The sequence below is a fragment of the Aulonocara sp. 'chitande type north' Nkhata Bay genome, linkage group LG15 (assembly GCF_057382095.1).
Source record: "Aulonocara sp. 'chitande type north' Nkhata Bay isolate Kocher_YH1m ecotype deep benthic linkage group LG15, A_spYH_male_GT1.1, whole genome shotgun sequence".
NCBI lineage: Eukaryota > Metazoa > Chordata > Actinopteri > Cichliformes > Cichlidae > Aulonocara > Aulonocara sp. 'chitande type north' Nkhata Bay.
Window position 1 is genome coordinate 34,421,437 of NC_141358.1, and position 16,253 is coordinate 34,437,689.

The 16,253-nt window shown below is 43.6% G+C and overlaps 2 long non-coding RNA genes across 2 annotated transcripts in view; one reads left to right on the forward strand and one right to left on the reverse strand.

Annotated features, from left to right (window-relative positions):
* LOC147313477 (uncharacterized) overlaps nt 1-8,212 on the reverse strand; it is a 97,065-nt gene extending 88,853 nt beyond the window's left edge. The window contains exon 1 of the long non-coding RNA XR_015125071.1: nt 7,986-8,212. This is a non-coding gene — a long non-coding RNA (uncharacterized LOC147313477). The remainder of the gene's footprint in view (nt 1-7,985) is intronic.
* Nucleotides 1-9,635, forward strand: part of LOC147313478 (uncharacterized) — a 65,124-nt gene extending 55,489 nt beyond the window's left edge. Inside the window, exon 3 of the long non-coding RNA XR_015125070.1 lies at nt 8,304-9,635. This is a non-coding gene — a long non-coding RNA (uncharacterized LOC147313478). The remainder of the gene's footprint in view (nt 1-8,303) is intronic.
* The last annotated feature ends 6,618 nt before the right edge of the window (nt 9,636-16,253 follow it).

Sequence of the window (16,253 nt, forward strand, 5' to 3'; positions counted from 1 at the left end):
AACATTAGATCTCTAGCTGGGAAAACATTTTTAATTAATGATTTAATCACTGAGCACAGCCTTGATTTTATGTTTTTAACTGAAACTTGGTTGGACCAAAGTAACAGTGGAGCTGTTCTCATCGAGACGACCCCTCCTAACTACAGTTTTATCAGTGAGGTCAGGGCGAGCAGGAGAGGAGGAGGGGTTGCTGTCTTATTTAATGAATCATTTCAATGTAAGCAGCTATCTCCTGGAAGTTTTCAGTCTTTTGAATATGTGGCTTTACAGCTGAAGGCCCCATCCAAAGTTGTGTTTCTTAATGTTTACAGGCCTCCCAAATACTGCACAGACTTTTTTAATGACCTCAGTGAACTGCTGTCTGTGATCTGTGTTGATTTTGACTGTGTAATTATTGCTGGGGATTTTAACATTCATGTGGACAACCCTCAGGACAAAGGGACTAAAGACCTGAGTAACACTCTGGGCAACTTTGGGCTGACTCAGCATGTAACAGAGGCCACACATAATAGAGGACACACTCTTGACCTACTGATCTCCAAAGGCCTGAGCATTTCAAAGGTTACTGTGTCTGATGTGGGCGTGTCTGATCATTACTGTGTTTTCTTTGAAAGTAAAATCTCAGCCCACACAAATATATCAACAACAGTGATCACAAAACGGTGTATAACTGAACACAGTAGTGCAATTTTTAACCAGGTCTTCCCATTAACACCTGACCTGCCCAGAGGGTCAGTCAATGAGCTCGTCAATAGCTTCAATGCTAACATGTGTTACGGCCGCTGGCCTCAGGTGGCCCCGCCTTCCTCCATGGAAGCTACAGTGCTCCCGGACTCACGGGGGATTGGCTGGCCCGGACATATGCCCGCCCCAACTTCATGCGGATCCGAGCCTGTCAGACTACGCACACCATTGGCTGCCGCAGGAGCCTGGAGTACGACGGACAAGTGACACAGCTGTCTGCAGTTATGACAAGTGACACAGCTGACTGCAGTTAACTGATAGTATAAAAGGCTGAGGAGTCTTCATTCGTCGAGGGACTTGTTGATTTGAACAGACTGTACAGAGAGTCCCTCCCTTTTGCCTTTGTTTTGTGTTGCCTCCTGCGAGACGTTTAGTAGAGCAGTGCTCTACTGGTGTTATTAATCGTGGTGTTTGTTTAAAGTTTCTCTGCTGCCTAGTGAGTTGTTTCACTAACGGATTTCAGTTGTGTTAATAAACCTTATGTTTGTCGTCCTATCTAACTCCTTGGTCTCTGGGCTCGTTTATGTTACGTCCGCTGCCGCCTAGCAGAGCCGGGCCGTAACATAAGTGGGGGCTCGTCCGGGATCCCTCATAGGGGGTCTTTGTTCCTGGGAGTGGGGGTCAAAAAAAAAAAAAAAAAAAAAAAGAGAAATTGAGTTGGCTAAAGATTAAGCACTATGTCAGCTGCGTTTTGTTTGCAGCACTTTATAGCTGCCCCGTCTCTAGGGATTATTAATAGCTGTCGCAAGAATGATTTGCTGCAAATTGTGGATCACTTTCAGCTGCAGGTTTCAAAAACTCTCCGTAAGAGTGAAATAAAAGCCTTAGTGGTGGACAAGTTGGTGGGAGCTGGTGTGCTTCAAGCGCCTGTTTTGCCTGTGGTCTCTGGTGTGCCAAGCCAAGCTGCCGTAGTTGAAGAGGGCCAAAATGGTTCCAGTGGGGATGGTGAGGGGGATGAGCGGGGAAAAACGCCGCGCACGCTTCCTCGCTATGATCCACTCTCTTCTGGGAGTTCCGAAGGGAGAGAAGGAGCTCGGCTGAAGGTGCGGCTGGCACGTCTCCAGATGGAGGCTGAGGAGAAGGCTCAGAACCGGCGGGTTCAGCTTGAAATAAGGAGGCTGGAAATAGAGGCAGACAAGGCCGTTAGGCTCCGACAGCTTGAGCTGGAGTCACAGTCTCAAGCCTCATCTGCCTCTGCTGTCCATTCCGGTCCCACCTCCACGTCCACTTCTGCTTTTAAAATTGATAAGTGCATTTCTTTAGTGCCCACTTTTAGAGAAACTGAGGTGGATACATACTTTGCAGCATTTGAACGTATCGCTGGTGCGCTGCAGTGGCCTAGCGAGATTTGGCCTCTTTTGCTACAGTGCAAACTGTCCGGCAAAGCTCAAGAGGTGGTGGCTGCTCTTTCTTTAAAGGACAGTTTAGATTACTCGTGTGTTAAAGCAGCTGTCTTGAAGGCCTATGAGCTAGTTCCAGAGGCCTATAGGCAGAGGTTTCGCCAGCAAAAGAGATTGCTGTCGCAGACTTATGTGGAGTTTGCTAGAGAAAAGGGGGTTCTCTTTGATAAGTGGTGTGTTGCGTCAAAAGCGACTGACTATGACGCTCTGCGCGAACTAGTTTTGTTAGAGGACTTTAAGAAATGCATTCCTGAGCGTATTGTGCTGTATTTGAATGAACAGAAAGTGACGTCACTAACATCTGCTGCTGTTCTTGCTGATGAGTTTGTACTCACTCACAAAGCCTCATTTACTGACAGTGAGAAGCCACGGGTTAGCCCTGTGCAGCAGCGCCACACAGCTAAAGAGTCTGGGTCCAGGGAACACCGTGAATGTTTTTACTGTCATAAAACCGGACATGTGATTGCTGACTGTTTAGCATTAAAACGCAAAACATCACATGCTCAGCCACCCAAAGGGGTGGGTTTTGTAAAAGCTGAGACCCGTCACGAGGACCATGAGTGTGGTGGTAGGGTGCCTGACCCCTGTTTCGAACCATTCATTTTTGATGGCTTAGTATCGCTAACAGACAACCCATCCGAGTTAAAACCTGTGCGTATTTTAAGGGACACTGGAGGTTCTCAAACTGTCATCCTCTCAAGTGTATTACCATTTTCTGCTAAAAGTGAATGTGGTTTTAATTCTGTTCTGCGGGCGATAGAGATGGGTTACGCTCCTAGACCAGTTCACAGAATTTTTATTAAATCTAGCCTTGCTACAGGATTTTTCCCTGTTGCCGTTTGCCCGGCCTTGCCAATAGAGGGTGTGGCCATGCTGTTGGGCAACGACATCGCAGGAGGGGTAGTGCTCCCTCGTCTGGAGGTTTTAGACAACCCCCTGAATCAGAAAACTTCTGATGTGTCTATGCACCCTGGGCTGTATCCAGCCTGTGCAATTACTCGAGCACAAGCTCGGAAAGATACTGATATTGCCCTCTCTGATTCTGTGTTGATGTCCTCGTTTTCCGGGGAGAATGATGTACCCACTAACAGAAACAATGTTCTGTCACCTCCAGACTCTGTGACGCCTGAGGAGCCTGATCCATTTCCTAAGGACTCTGTACTGCCCTTGACTAGAGACCAGCTGTCAGCAGCTCAATTAGCTGATGAAACAATAAAGAGCTGTTTCAAACGTATGGTAAGTGCTGAGCAAGCCAAAAAGGAGCAACAAGCCTATTTCATAGAACATGATGTTCTAATGCGTCAGTGGTCTCCACCAGGTGCAGAAGGTGCAGATTGGAGTAAGGTCAAGCAGATTGTAGTGCCCTCTGCGTACCGGCAGAAAATCCTGGCCCTTGCCCATGAAAGCCAGTGGTCAGGACACTTGGGCATCACAAAAACATACCAGCTACTATTAAAACATTTCTTTTGGCCTGGTATGAAGCGTGATGTTTCTAAATTTTGCAACAGTTGCCATGTATGTCAGATTGCAGGTAAACCCAATCAGGTCATACCCCCGGCTCCGTTGTGTCCCATTCCTGTAGTGGATCAGCCGTTTGACCATGTCATAGTAGACTGTGTGGGTCCACTACCTAGAACAAAATCAGGAAAGCAATACCTACTCACGATAATGTGTGCCGCTACCCGCTTCCCCGAGGCTGTCCCGTTACATAAAATTACAGCGAGATCTGTCGTTAAGGCGTTGACAACCTTCTTTTCAGTCTTTGGCTTGCCTAAGGTCGTACAAACCGACCAGGGCTCGAACTTTCAGTCTAAGGTATTCAAACAAGCAGTTAGCACTCTGGGTGTTAAGCATATTGTGTCCTCTGCTTACCATCCTGAATCGCAAGGTGCATTAGAGCGGTGGCACCAGACCTTGAAGACGATGCTACGCAAATACTGCCTGGAGAGTGATAAAAGCTGGGACGAGGGTGTTCCATTTGTGTTATTTGCCGCCCGTGACGCCGTTCAGGAGTCACTTGGGTTTAGTCCCTCTGAGCTAGTATTTGGCCATAGGCCACGGGGACCCCTCAAAGCTCTGAAAGAGGCGTTTTTGAGCCCACAAGGGGTTTTCAAAACAAACGTCAGCAGTTATGTAAAACACTTCCGTGAGCGTTTGAATCAAGCCAACGCTCTGGCTAAACAACACCGGCAGCCGCGCCCGCTCGTGCGGGCTCGACGGGGAGGTGCCCATTGACTGACCTGCTCAGCCCAAAGGTTGAGTTTAGCTGGTCGAGTGAGTGTCAGGATGCTTTTGAGAGTGCAAAAGCCCTCCTCTGCCATTCTCCTGTGTTAGCTGCACCTGATTTGACGCGACCATTCAAACTCGAGGTTGATGCCAGTGCTGTCGGGGCTGGGGCAGTGCTGTTGCAAGAAGACTTGCTGGGTTTGAACCACCCCGTTTGTTACTTTTCCCGCAAGTTCAATAAAAATCAGTTAAACTACTCCACCATTGAAAAGGAGACCCTGGCTTTGTTGTTGGCTCTTCAGCACTTTCACGTGTACCTGGGGTCCAGCATGTTGCCTCTTGTTGTGTACACAGACCACAACCCACTTGTGTTCCTGGCTCGTATGTTTAATCACAACCAGCGCCTTATGCGCTGGGCTCTGTTGTTGCAGGAATACAACTTAAGTATCCACCACAAAAAGGGGACTGAAAATGTTTTAGCTGACGGTCTGTCCCGTTTGTAAACATGTTTTACTGCTTTTGTCTTTTGTTGTTGTTTATGCTCTGTAACGTTGGCTTCAGCCCAACATAGTTGGTATTTTAAGGGGAGGGGTGTTACGGCCGCTGGCCTCAGGTGGCCCCGCCTTCCTCCATGGAAGCTACAGTGCTCCCGGACTCACGGGGGATTGGCTGGCCCGGACATATGCCCGCCCCAACTTCATGCGGATCCGAGCCTGTCAGACTACGCACACCATTGGCTGCCGCAGGAGCCTGGAGTACGACGGACAAGTGACACAGCTGTCTGCAGTTATGACAAGTGACACAGCTGACTGCAGTTAACTGATAGTATAAAAGGCTGAGGAGTCTTCATTCGTCGAGGGACTTGTTGATTTGAACAGACTGTACAGAGAGTCCCTCCCTTTTGCCTTTGTTTTGTGTTGCCTCCTGCGAGACGTTTAGTAGAGCAGTGCTCTACTGGTGTTATTAATCGTGGTGTTTGTTTAAAGTTTCTCTGCTGCCTAGTGAGTTGTTTCACTAACGGATTTCAGTTGTGTTAATAAACCTTATGTTTGTCGTCCTATCTAACTCCTTGGTCTCTGGGCTCGTTTATGTTACGTCCGCTGCCGCCTAGCAGAGCCGGGCCGTAACAACATGTTAAATGTAATGGACACTATTGCTCCCATTAAGGTGAAGGTTATCTCTGGAAGGAAAAAGTCTCCATGGAGAAACTCCACACTGGTGAAAAAAGAAAAAAGAGAGTGTAGGAAAGCTGAGCGCAGATGGAGAAAAACAAACCTCCAGGTTCATTATGACATTTATAAAGAGAAACTTCACAATTATAATTTACAACTGAGGAATGCAAGGAGGTCCTACTTCTCTGACATCATCACTAAAAACAGCCATAATGCTCGGGTCTTATTTTCTACAGTTGACAGGCTAACAAACCCTCCTGTGTCAGTGGCAGCTGAACTTCATTCGACCATGGCCTGCAATGACTTTGCCAAATTCTTCACTGAAAAAATCCAAAAAATTAGACAAGCAATTGGTACATCAACAGCAGATCCAGGATATGTACTGTGTCCACCAAAAAACTGTTTAAACACCATGAAACAGTTTCAACCTATTAACAGCAAAGACCTGGAGGACATCTTAGGTCAACTGAACTCCTCCTCCTGCTGTTTAGATGTCCTGCCAACAAGTTTTTTCAAAAAGGTCTCAAAGACTTTAGAGTCAGACCTGTTACAGATCGTCAACTTTTCTTTATTATCAGGTGTGTTTCCAGAATCACTAAAAACTGCTGTAATCAAACCTATACTGAAAAAGGACAATCTTGACAAGACACAAATGAACAACTACAGGCCGATCTCAAATCTCCCGTTTTTAAGTAAGATCATTGAAAAAGCAGTTTCCCAACAGCTCAGTTACTTCTTAAAACAGAATAATTGCTACGATGCCTTCCAGTCAGGTTTTAGACAGAACCACAGCACTGAAACCGCTCTGACAAAAGTGTTTAATGACATATGTCTGAATACAGACAGTGGAAAAATGTCAGTCCTAGTTTTACTGGATCTCAGTGCAGCATTTGATACAGTTGACCACAACATATTACTCAAACGACTGGAGAACTGGACAGGTCTTTCAGGAACTGTACTAAACTGGTTCAAAACATACGTAGAAAACAGGAAATACTTTGTATCAATAGGTAACTTCACATCTGAGCAGACAAGTATCACATGTGGAGTTCCCCAAGGTTCCATCTTGGGACCCCTTCTGTTTAACATCTACATGCTCCCACTGGCACAGATTATAAACAACAACAAAATAAACTATCACAGCTATGCAGATGACACACAAATATATATCACAATGTCACCAGGAGACCGAGGCCCTGTACAGGCTCTTGGTAAATGCATTGAGGAAATCAATGACTGGTTGTGCCACAATTTTCTCCAGCTAAACAAAAACAAAACTGAGGTAATAGTCTTTGGCGCCAAAGAAAAACGATTACAGGTCACCAGAGAACTTCAATCTATACATCTAAAAACCACAAACCAGGCGAGAAATTTGGGTGTAGTGATGGATGCAGACCTAAACTTAGAAAAACACATTAAGACAATAACAAAGTCAGCTTACTATCACCTCAAGAATATTTCAAGGATAAAAGATCTGATGTCTCAACAGGACCTGGAAAAACTAGTCCATGCATTCATCTTTAGTAGGCTTGATTACTGTAACAGCATCTTTACAGGTCTACCTAAAAAATCAGTCAGACAACTACAGCTCATTCAGAACTCTGCTGCTCGAGTCCTCACTAAGACCAAAAAAGTGGACCACATCAGTCCAGCTCTGAGGTCTTTACACTGGCTGCCTGTCCGTCAGAGGATAGACTTTAAAGTTCTGATGCTGGCCTATAAAGCTCTGAATGGTTTAGGACCAAAATACATCAATGACCTCCTGACCCAGTATGAACCATCCAGATCCCTCAGGTCATCTGGATCCGGTCTTTTATCAGTTCCCAGAGTCAGAACCAGACACGGAGAAGCTGCATTCAGCTTTTATGCTCCTTATATCTGGAACAAACTCCCAGAAAGCCTCAGATCAGCTGAAACACTCAGTTTATTTAAATCCAGGTTGAAGACTCACCTGTTCTCAGCTGCATTTGAATAAAGCACCAAATCCACACTTTAAGCTTAAATTTCAAAACTTACATTTAACTACTGATTTTATCTACTGTTCTGATTTTATCTGTTTTGATTTTATATACTGTTGTTTGTTTGTTTGTTAATTAGTTAGTTAGTTTATTTGCTTGTTTTATTCAATTTTAAATCATGCTTTTTATTTGTTCTTGTTTCTAATGTCTCTGTAAAGCACTTTGAATCACCTTGTTGTTGAATTGTGCTATACAAATAAACTTGCCTTGCCTTGCCTTGCCTTGCCTAAAAAGTCACAGACATTAAAGACATTAACAACAAAGAAGAACTGCAGAAATATTAGCAAAAATCATTGAACAACTGTTGAACAAATGGGTTCAACAGTAGCTGGGTGCTACTTAGCTCATTTAGCTCAGCAACCGCTGAGCTAAATGAGCTAAGTAGCCACATAGCTGGAGTGCAGCAGCTTGGGTTTGAGTCTGACCTGCGTCTTTGCTGCATTTCCTCCCCTTCTCTCTCTCTCTCTCTCCCTACTTTCTTGTCCATCTTCACTGCTCCACTATTCATGCAAAAATGGCAAAAAAATAAAACAAAACAAAAAAGGTGGAAGTTGTTTTCAAAGGTGCCAAAGGTGGTACTCTGCACCTGCTTTTGAAGGAAGAACAGGAGGGGTAAAGCTCCAAAAGTTCACTGTATTATTTCCATCATGTCTGTCCTCATATTACGTCAGTGCAGAGCCTGGGGTGGATAGAAGCTTGGGAACCACTGTCTAACTTTGTTCTCTGCTATTGTTCTCTTTCAGGATGTCCTTCAGGAATGTTACACAAGAGGTCAAAGGAGCAGCCCTGTATTACTGTGTGGAAGGGAGCCACTCGGGCTCAAATGCTCTGATGTCTTTGCGAGACAACAACAAAACATACTGCTTTTCTTTGACTGGAACTGGACCTTTGTATATACATTGACAACTGCATATCAGAATCAGAATACTTTATTAATCCCTAAGGCAATTGTGTGGGTTACAGTTGCTCCAAGACAGTAACAGTAACAGACTAAACTATTTAAATAATACAATATGGTACAGAGTTTACAAATGTAAGGAATAGCACTAATATATACAAATTGCACAATTATACATACAATTATTAAGAATATTACAGAGGTGATTATACATAAATATCAAGACTCTACCCTGTGAAGTTTGTCATTTTCTACACACACACACACACACACACACACACACACACACACACACACACACACACACACACACACACACACACACACACACTTAACCCAAAGTCCCCTTAAAATTAAACACAACTGTCACCCATACAGCTTTGGACTATAAGATGTGCCTCTGTAGGTTCCTCCACAGTCTAAGGAGCAGGAAAGAAAGTGACTATAGTTCTCTATACGATGTGTATATGCAACCCATGAGGTTCATGGGGTTCAACCATTTACCACATTTTTTTATCAAAATAAAATAAAGTATGTCATTATAGCAATGACTGTTATTTGGTAAAATTACAAATAGATTTTGTGAATAGTTACTTTCATTTGACAAATCGTCGGCATGCTACACGTTCAGAGTCATGAGAGCCAGATGGAATTAATGTATAGATGTAAATGTCTTTTACATTCTGATCATTAATTGCTTTGGAAAACACTATGTGGTAGGGTTAAGGTTAGGGGTGTGGTTATGGCTGGAGTCTCTGCTTGAAGCGTGTGTTACCACCGGCATTCTGTTGGATTCAACAGAGGACCCGGAGCGTCCCATAAGGATGTGGAAGGGTACTTTTCGTGTTACTATGAGATGCCTCGGTATCGTCGGTATGTTACACATTGGGAATTAGAATGCTCTCTGTTAAAAAGACACATCGGCCCTAGAGGTAACAATATTATACAAGTACTTTTTCCTGAAGACTGATGATGAAAGGCTCAGTCAGTTATATTATTTTATATTATACAGCAGGGGTGGGCAACTCCAGGCCTCGAGGGCCGGTGTCCCTGCAGGTTTTAGATGTGTCCTTGAACCAACACAGCTGATTTAAATGGCTAAATTAGCTCCTCAACATGTCCTGAAGTTCTCCAGAGGCCTGGTAATGAACTAATCGTGTGATTCAGGTGTGTTGACCCAAGGTGAGATCTAAAACCTGCAGGACACCGGCCCTTGAGGCCTGGAATTGCCCACCCCTATTATACAGTATATCATCTCATAATCTTTTAGGTCTATCTTTCTAAGTAGATTTGGTTTTATTTTTACAGTTTTATAAAAATCTTTGTCTCTATCAGTATAATGGAGGTAAATGAAGCGTCTATTACCTCTATCCATACTGTCATGCGTACTGTCATTTTGATCTTAAATTATTTGTAAATCAAGCTATACCTTCTTGGCTGGTTCTTTCTGACTGATAAACCCTTAAGTCCCTTAATTCCCTATAAGTGCTGCTGAGAGCAAAATAAACATAGATATTATGCTGGTTTTGACAGCTGGATTGATTAACACAAGTAGACACAGACAATGTGCTATTGGAATCCAAATTACAACCAGTGATGGTTGGAAACATCTGTCTTTGGTGTGGTTTCCTCTGATCTCTGTTCCCTGTTAATGGAGCGTGCTCTGCTCTGTAATTTGTTCTCAATGAGTCAGGGGTACTGTGACATAGCAAGAGGGCATGATTTGATAATTTATATTTGCGTGTATTTTTGTGTAATACTATGTAATACCATGTTGTGGGAACATACATCTGTTTACAGTCACATTATGAAGTAACCACGACATTATTCATTGTGTTTTAGTACACAGACTTGGTTTAAGGTTAGGGTATAAGTTAGGTTACAGTAAGTAGTAATTGTGTTTACGGTTAGGAAAATTTTCCAGGAAATGGAGGAAATTCATTATAGAGGAAGCATAACTGTATGTGTGTGTGCATCTGTGGTATTACTGAGTATTTCTTATGTTGTGGGGACCTAAATCAACTCACTGTCACATTACGGAGATGTGCCTTCCTTATACAGGGGGAAAAAGCGGTGGAGGTAAAGGTTAAATTAAAGTTAAATCCTTTGAAACTCTGCCTCTCTTTGTGTGTGTGTGTGTGTGTGTGTGTGTGTGTGTGTGTGTGTGTGTGTGTGTGTGTGAGAGAGAGGGGGGGTTTCTCATGTATGTATGTTGACATACATACATGAGAAACACACACACAGGCTCACACACTTTATGCATACGCTTGTAGGACCAGGCTAGACAGTGTTCTTCTTATCTGTCTATTTTTTTTTCGGTCAGCAGTGAGACAGTGTAATCTGTGCCATCTCATCATCCAGCCTAAGAACAGTAATTATCCACGTATGTAGATGTCAGTGCAAACATCAAACCCCCTTTTTAGTGCCTGGCTAGCTGCTGAAATCACACAGTAAATAATTATATTTTTCATTTCATGTCCTCATTGGCTTATGTTGTGGCCAAATTACTATTCTTCTCCCAACTCACTTAATTACAGTATAAAACCTGAAGAAAATGATAGTAATTATCTTAATTACTTTAATAGCTAGGAGTACAGTAAGAGACGCTGTGACTAATCTGAAGCTGTGTTTTCTTGTCAACAGTGAAGCAGATCTAAACAGCTAAAATAAGAAATACGAAAATTTTAGCCACCCCTGTTAGATCTGACCATTTTCCCCGTGTTTAGTCACTTTAGACTTCAACATTCAATGTGCTTGTTTCAATTTTACACAATATTTAATTCTCCACTTATAACTGGAACAATGATTCCATTCAACAAACAGGCTGCTGAGAAATGTGAAAAAGTGTACCTCAATCATTTATTATGTTAAAAAAACATTGCATTGGAACGGAGGTGCTGCAGAGCTCACCTTCATATGAGAATTTTCATGCACAAACGGTATGGACTGAGTGTTGCTTTTCACACTGCCAATTATGGCTTACTTATTGAGCATTTGGAACACTATGCAGGAGTCAGTGGCTTCAGTTCAATGTGATTTTAATTAGGGTGCTTTATACTGTAAGGAAAATACTTTACAGTAGTAGAGAGAAAACCCCATCACTCAGACAATCATCTACTGCAACCAGCTGGGGTTGAGGGGTGGAAGACAAGATAAAAATTACACAAGTTAGCCAGAGATGAATAATAATTGGAGATTATGCATCGGAATTTCAAGAGCGGGACCACGCCTCCAAACACGTGCCTTCCAGTTCTTATCTAGGTTTCCCCAGTTCTGCAAGCTAATCATTCTCGTTTACGTGCTCACCCTCCCTCCCCTTTTTAATTCTTTAAGTACATGAGGATCTGCCAGGCCCGGAAGCCGTCGCCAGTCGCCTTCGAGGCTTCCCCAAACCACTGCTTAATTCATGTCCAAGCATTCACCTTTTCCTACTGAAACGCTTTCAAACCTAAAATGAGGACGTGGGCCCAGCTAGTGAACTAATAATTAAAGGAGAGTGGTGTATAAATGCAAAAAAGGTGAGTGAAGAAAAAATACACCAGCCTAAGCCTGTTAGCAGGGGTAGCTGCAGCTCAGGAGAATCACGTACTAATCCCAAAGTTGGTGGTTCAATCCCTGGCTCCTTCATACTGCATGCCAGATACCCTAACTACAGTGGGGAAAAAAAGTATTTAGTAAGCCACCGATTGTGCAAGGTCCCCCACTTAAAATGATGACAGAGGTCAGTAATTTGCACCAGAGGTACACTGCAACTGTGAGAGACAGAATGTGAAAAAAAAATCCATGAATCCACATGGTAGGATTTGTAAAGAATTTATTCGTAAATCAGGGTGGAAAATAAGTATTTGGTCAATAACAAAAATACAACTCAATACTTTGTAACATAACCTTTGTTGGCAATAACAGAGGTCAAACGTTTACTATAGGTCTTTACCAGGTTTGCACACACAGTAGCTGGTATTTTGGCCCATTCCTCCATGCAGATCTTCTCGAGAGCAGTGATGTTTTGGGGCTGTCGCCGAGCAACACGGACTTTCAACTCCCGCCACAGATTTTCTATGGGGTTGAGGTCTGGAGACTGGCTAGGCCACTCCAGGACTTTCAAATGCTCCTTTGTTGCCCAGGCGGTGTGTTTTGGATCATTGTCATGTTGGAAGACCCAGCCTCGTTTCATCTTCAAAGTTCTCACTGATGGAAGGAGGTTTTGGCTCAAAATCTCACGATACATGGCCCCATTCATTCTGTCCTTAACACGGATCAGTCGTCCTGTCCCCTTGGCAGAAAAACAGCCCCATAGCATGATGTTTCCACCCCCATGCTTCACAGTAGGTATGGTGTTCTTGGGCTGCAACTCAGTATTCTTCTTCCTCCAAACACGACGAGTTGAGTTCATACCAAAAAGTTCTACTTTGGTTTCATCTGACCACATGACATTCTCCCAATCCTCTGCTGTATCATCCATGTGCTCTCTGGCAAACTTCAGACGGGCCTGGACATGCACTGGCTTCAGCAGCGGAACACGTCTGGCACTGTGGGATTTGATTCCCTGCCGTTGTAGTGTGTTACTGATGGTGACCTTTGTTACTTTGGTCCCAGCTCTCTGCAGGTCATTCACCAGGTCCCCCCATGTGGTTCTGGGATCTTTGCTCACCGTTCTCATGATCATTTTGACCCCACGGGATGAGATCTTGCGTGGAGCCCCAGATCGAGGGAGATTATCAGTGGTCTTGTATGTCTTCCATTTTCTGATGATTGCTCCCACAGTTGATTTTTTCACACCAAGCTGCTTGCCTATTGTAGATTCACTCTTCCCAGTCTGGTGCAGGTCTACAATACTTTTCCTGGTGTCCTTCGAAAGCTCTTTGGTCTTGGCCATGGCGGAGTTTGGAGTCTGACTGTTTGAGGCTGTGGACAGGTGTCTTTTATACAGATGATGAGTTCAAACAGGTGCCATTCATACAGGTAACGAGTGGGGGACAGAAAAGCGTCTTACAGAAGATGTTACAGGTCTGTGAGAGCCAGAGATTTTCCATGTTTGAGGTGACCAAATACTTATTTTCCACCCTAATTTACGAATAAATTCTTTACAAATCCTACCATGTGAATTCATGGATTTTTTTTTTCACATTCTGTCTCTCACAGTTGAAGTGTACCTCTGGTGCAAATTACTGACCTCTGTCATCATTTTAAGTGGGGGAACTTGCACAATCGGTGGCTGACTAAATACTTTTTTGCCCCACTGTATACATTTTAGCAAAAAGGACAGTTGTAAGCCTGATCTTAAAGATAGAGAGGGTGTCTGTTCTACCAAATCCAAACTGGGTGCTGGTTTCACAGAACAGGGGCCTGAAAGCTTAAGGCTCTGTATTTTACTTTTAAATATCATAGGAACTATAAGAAAGCCAGCAATCAGAGAGCAAAGTCCACTGTTGGGGTGATATGGTGTGTGAGGTCTTTAAGACATGATGGGGTCTTTATGTTTGAGACCTTGTATGTGAGTATAAGGATTCTAAATTTGATTCTGGATTCTGGTTTGACTCTTTAAAGGTTTAAATCCTATCTTAAACAAATGACTTTCTGAGTTAACATTGTAAAATTTTAATCTGAATTAGCAGTTAAGACACTTGGAGTTTCAGAAATGTCTCTCTTGGGGCCTTATCCTTCTACATGCTCATTCTATAACGATAAGTTATTTGCAAACATAACATCTGTTGTCATTGCTATGTAGAGGACTTACAGCTATATTTACTACTGACTTTTGTAAATCGCTGTAATAAAATGCACAGTGTGTAGAGGTGAGGCCCCAAATCCAAGATACTGAGTTCCAAAAGCAAATGTCCTGATTCAAAACACGGATGGCTTGAGGATAAAAGCTCCTCTTTAGCCTCTCTGTTTTTGCTCAGATGGTGCAGAACCTTCTGCCTGATTGCAGAAGCTGGAACAGTTTATTGCTGGGATTGGACGAATCCTTCAGTATCTGAGCAGCTCTAGTCTAGTATCTCCTGGTGTAAATGTCCTGTACGGAAGGGAGAGTAGACCTGCAGCAGCGTTCTGCCGTACGGATCACTCTCTGACGAGCTTTTTTATCCTTGACACAGCTGTTCCCTTACCAGGATTTGATGTTCTGTGTGAGAATGCTTTCCACAGCGCCTGTATAGAAAGTCCTGAGGATCCCTGGAGAGACCCTGAACTTCCTCAGTTGTCGGAGATGATACAGGCACTGCCTAGCCTTTTTGAACTGACCTGAATGTGGGCAGACCATATCAGGTTTGAGGAGATGTGGGCACCGAGATACTTGAAGGACTGCACCCTCTCCACTGGAGCTCCATTGATGATAATGGGCTTGTAGTCTCTATCCTTACTCCCTCTGAAGTCCACCACCAGCTCCTTGGTCTTGCCGACGTTCAGCTGGAGGTGGTTATCCTGACACCACGATGCCAGATTCTTCACTTCAACCATGTAGGCCGACTCATCATTGTTGGAGATAGCGCCCAACACCACTGTGTCGTCAGCAAGCTTCGCAATGGTGTTGGAGCCATGGGTGGCCACACAGTCTGAAGTATAGAGGGAGTAGAGCAGTGGCGATAGTACAGACCCCCGTGGTGCTCCCATGATGATGATGCTCTCCAGAGTAAAATTGTTTTTAGCGCAATTAAGGTTCTCATTACACTCAGGGTATGGGGTGGCTGGAGCTCAGGAGGTAGCAGCAGGTCATCTACAGATCACACCCATTCATATATAGGTAACTGTGACAGTATTTTGTATAAATGAATGCACTCATTCGAATAAGTTTGTCATATTTTTAGATTGATGTTTCCTTGTTGATATCCACACAGCAAGGGCTATTGAAGATATGCCATAGGTCATATTATATTGAAATTTATGTAAATTGGTACTAAACAGATGAGAATCTGGGAATAACAATCTGGAAACGAACCTCTTCCTATGAAGCGCCATGGTTTTGTTATATCTAGACTACATTGCTATAATACACTCTGCATTGCACTTGGTGTGGCATTTACCTTTACATTTAGATGATTCACTAACTTCAACATAAAGAGTTGGTTGCAGTGGTGTAAAGCACACCACCGCTGGACTAAAGCATGACTTCACTGGACTCTAGAAGCCTGTTTTCTGAAGTGACAAATTGCGCTTCTCTGTGGCAATTTGATGGAAGAGTCTCGGTTTGGCAGTTGCCAGGAGAACTGCATTGCGCTTCATCATAACTGCACTGTGCTAAATGCAAACTCTGTTAGATGGGGAATTACGGGTGGGGTTGTTTTCAGGAGTTTTCCTTAGTTCCAGTGAAAGGACCTCTTCAGCATACCAAGCATTTCAAGTCCCCAAGTTTGTGGGACCAGTTTGTGTATTGTGTTAGTGTTCCAACATGACTGCGTTCTAAACCAAATTCACTCATCCGTGTCTTAATGGGTCTTGTTTTTTGCACTGATGCACAATCATGTTGGAATATGAAGGCGCTATTCCCAAAATGTTCGCACAAACTTGGGAGCATGAAATTGTCCAAAATGTCTTGGTATGCTGAACTTTGCACTGCACAGTCAAACAATTACTGTTCTCCTGACAACTGCCAATCCCAGACTCATCCATCAGATTGCCAGTCAGAGATGCGTGATTCGTCACTCCAGAGAACAGGTCTCCGCTGCTCTAGAGTCTAGTGGTGACATTCTTTATGCCCCTGCATCCAGCGTTTTGCAATGCACATGGTAATGTAATGGAAACCCATTCCATGAAACTCTCTACACATTTTTTTCTTGAGCCAATCTGAAAGTCACAT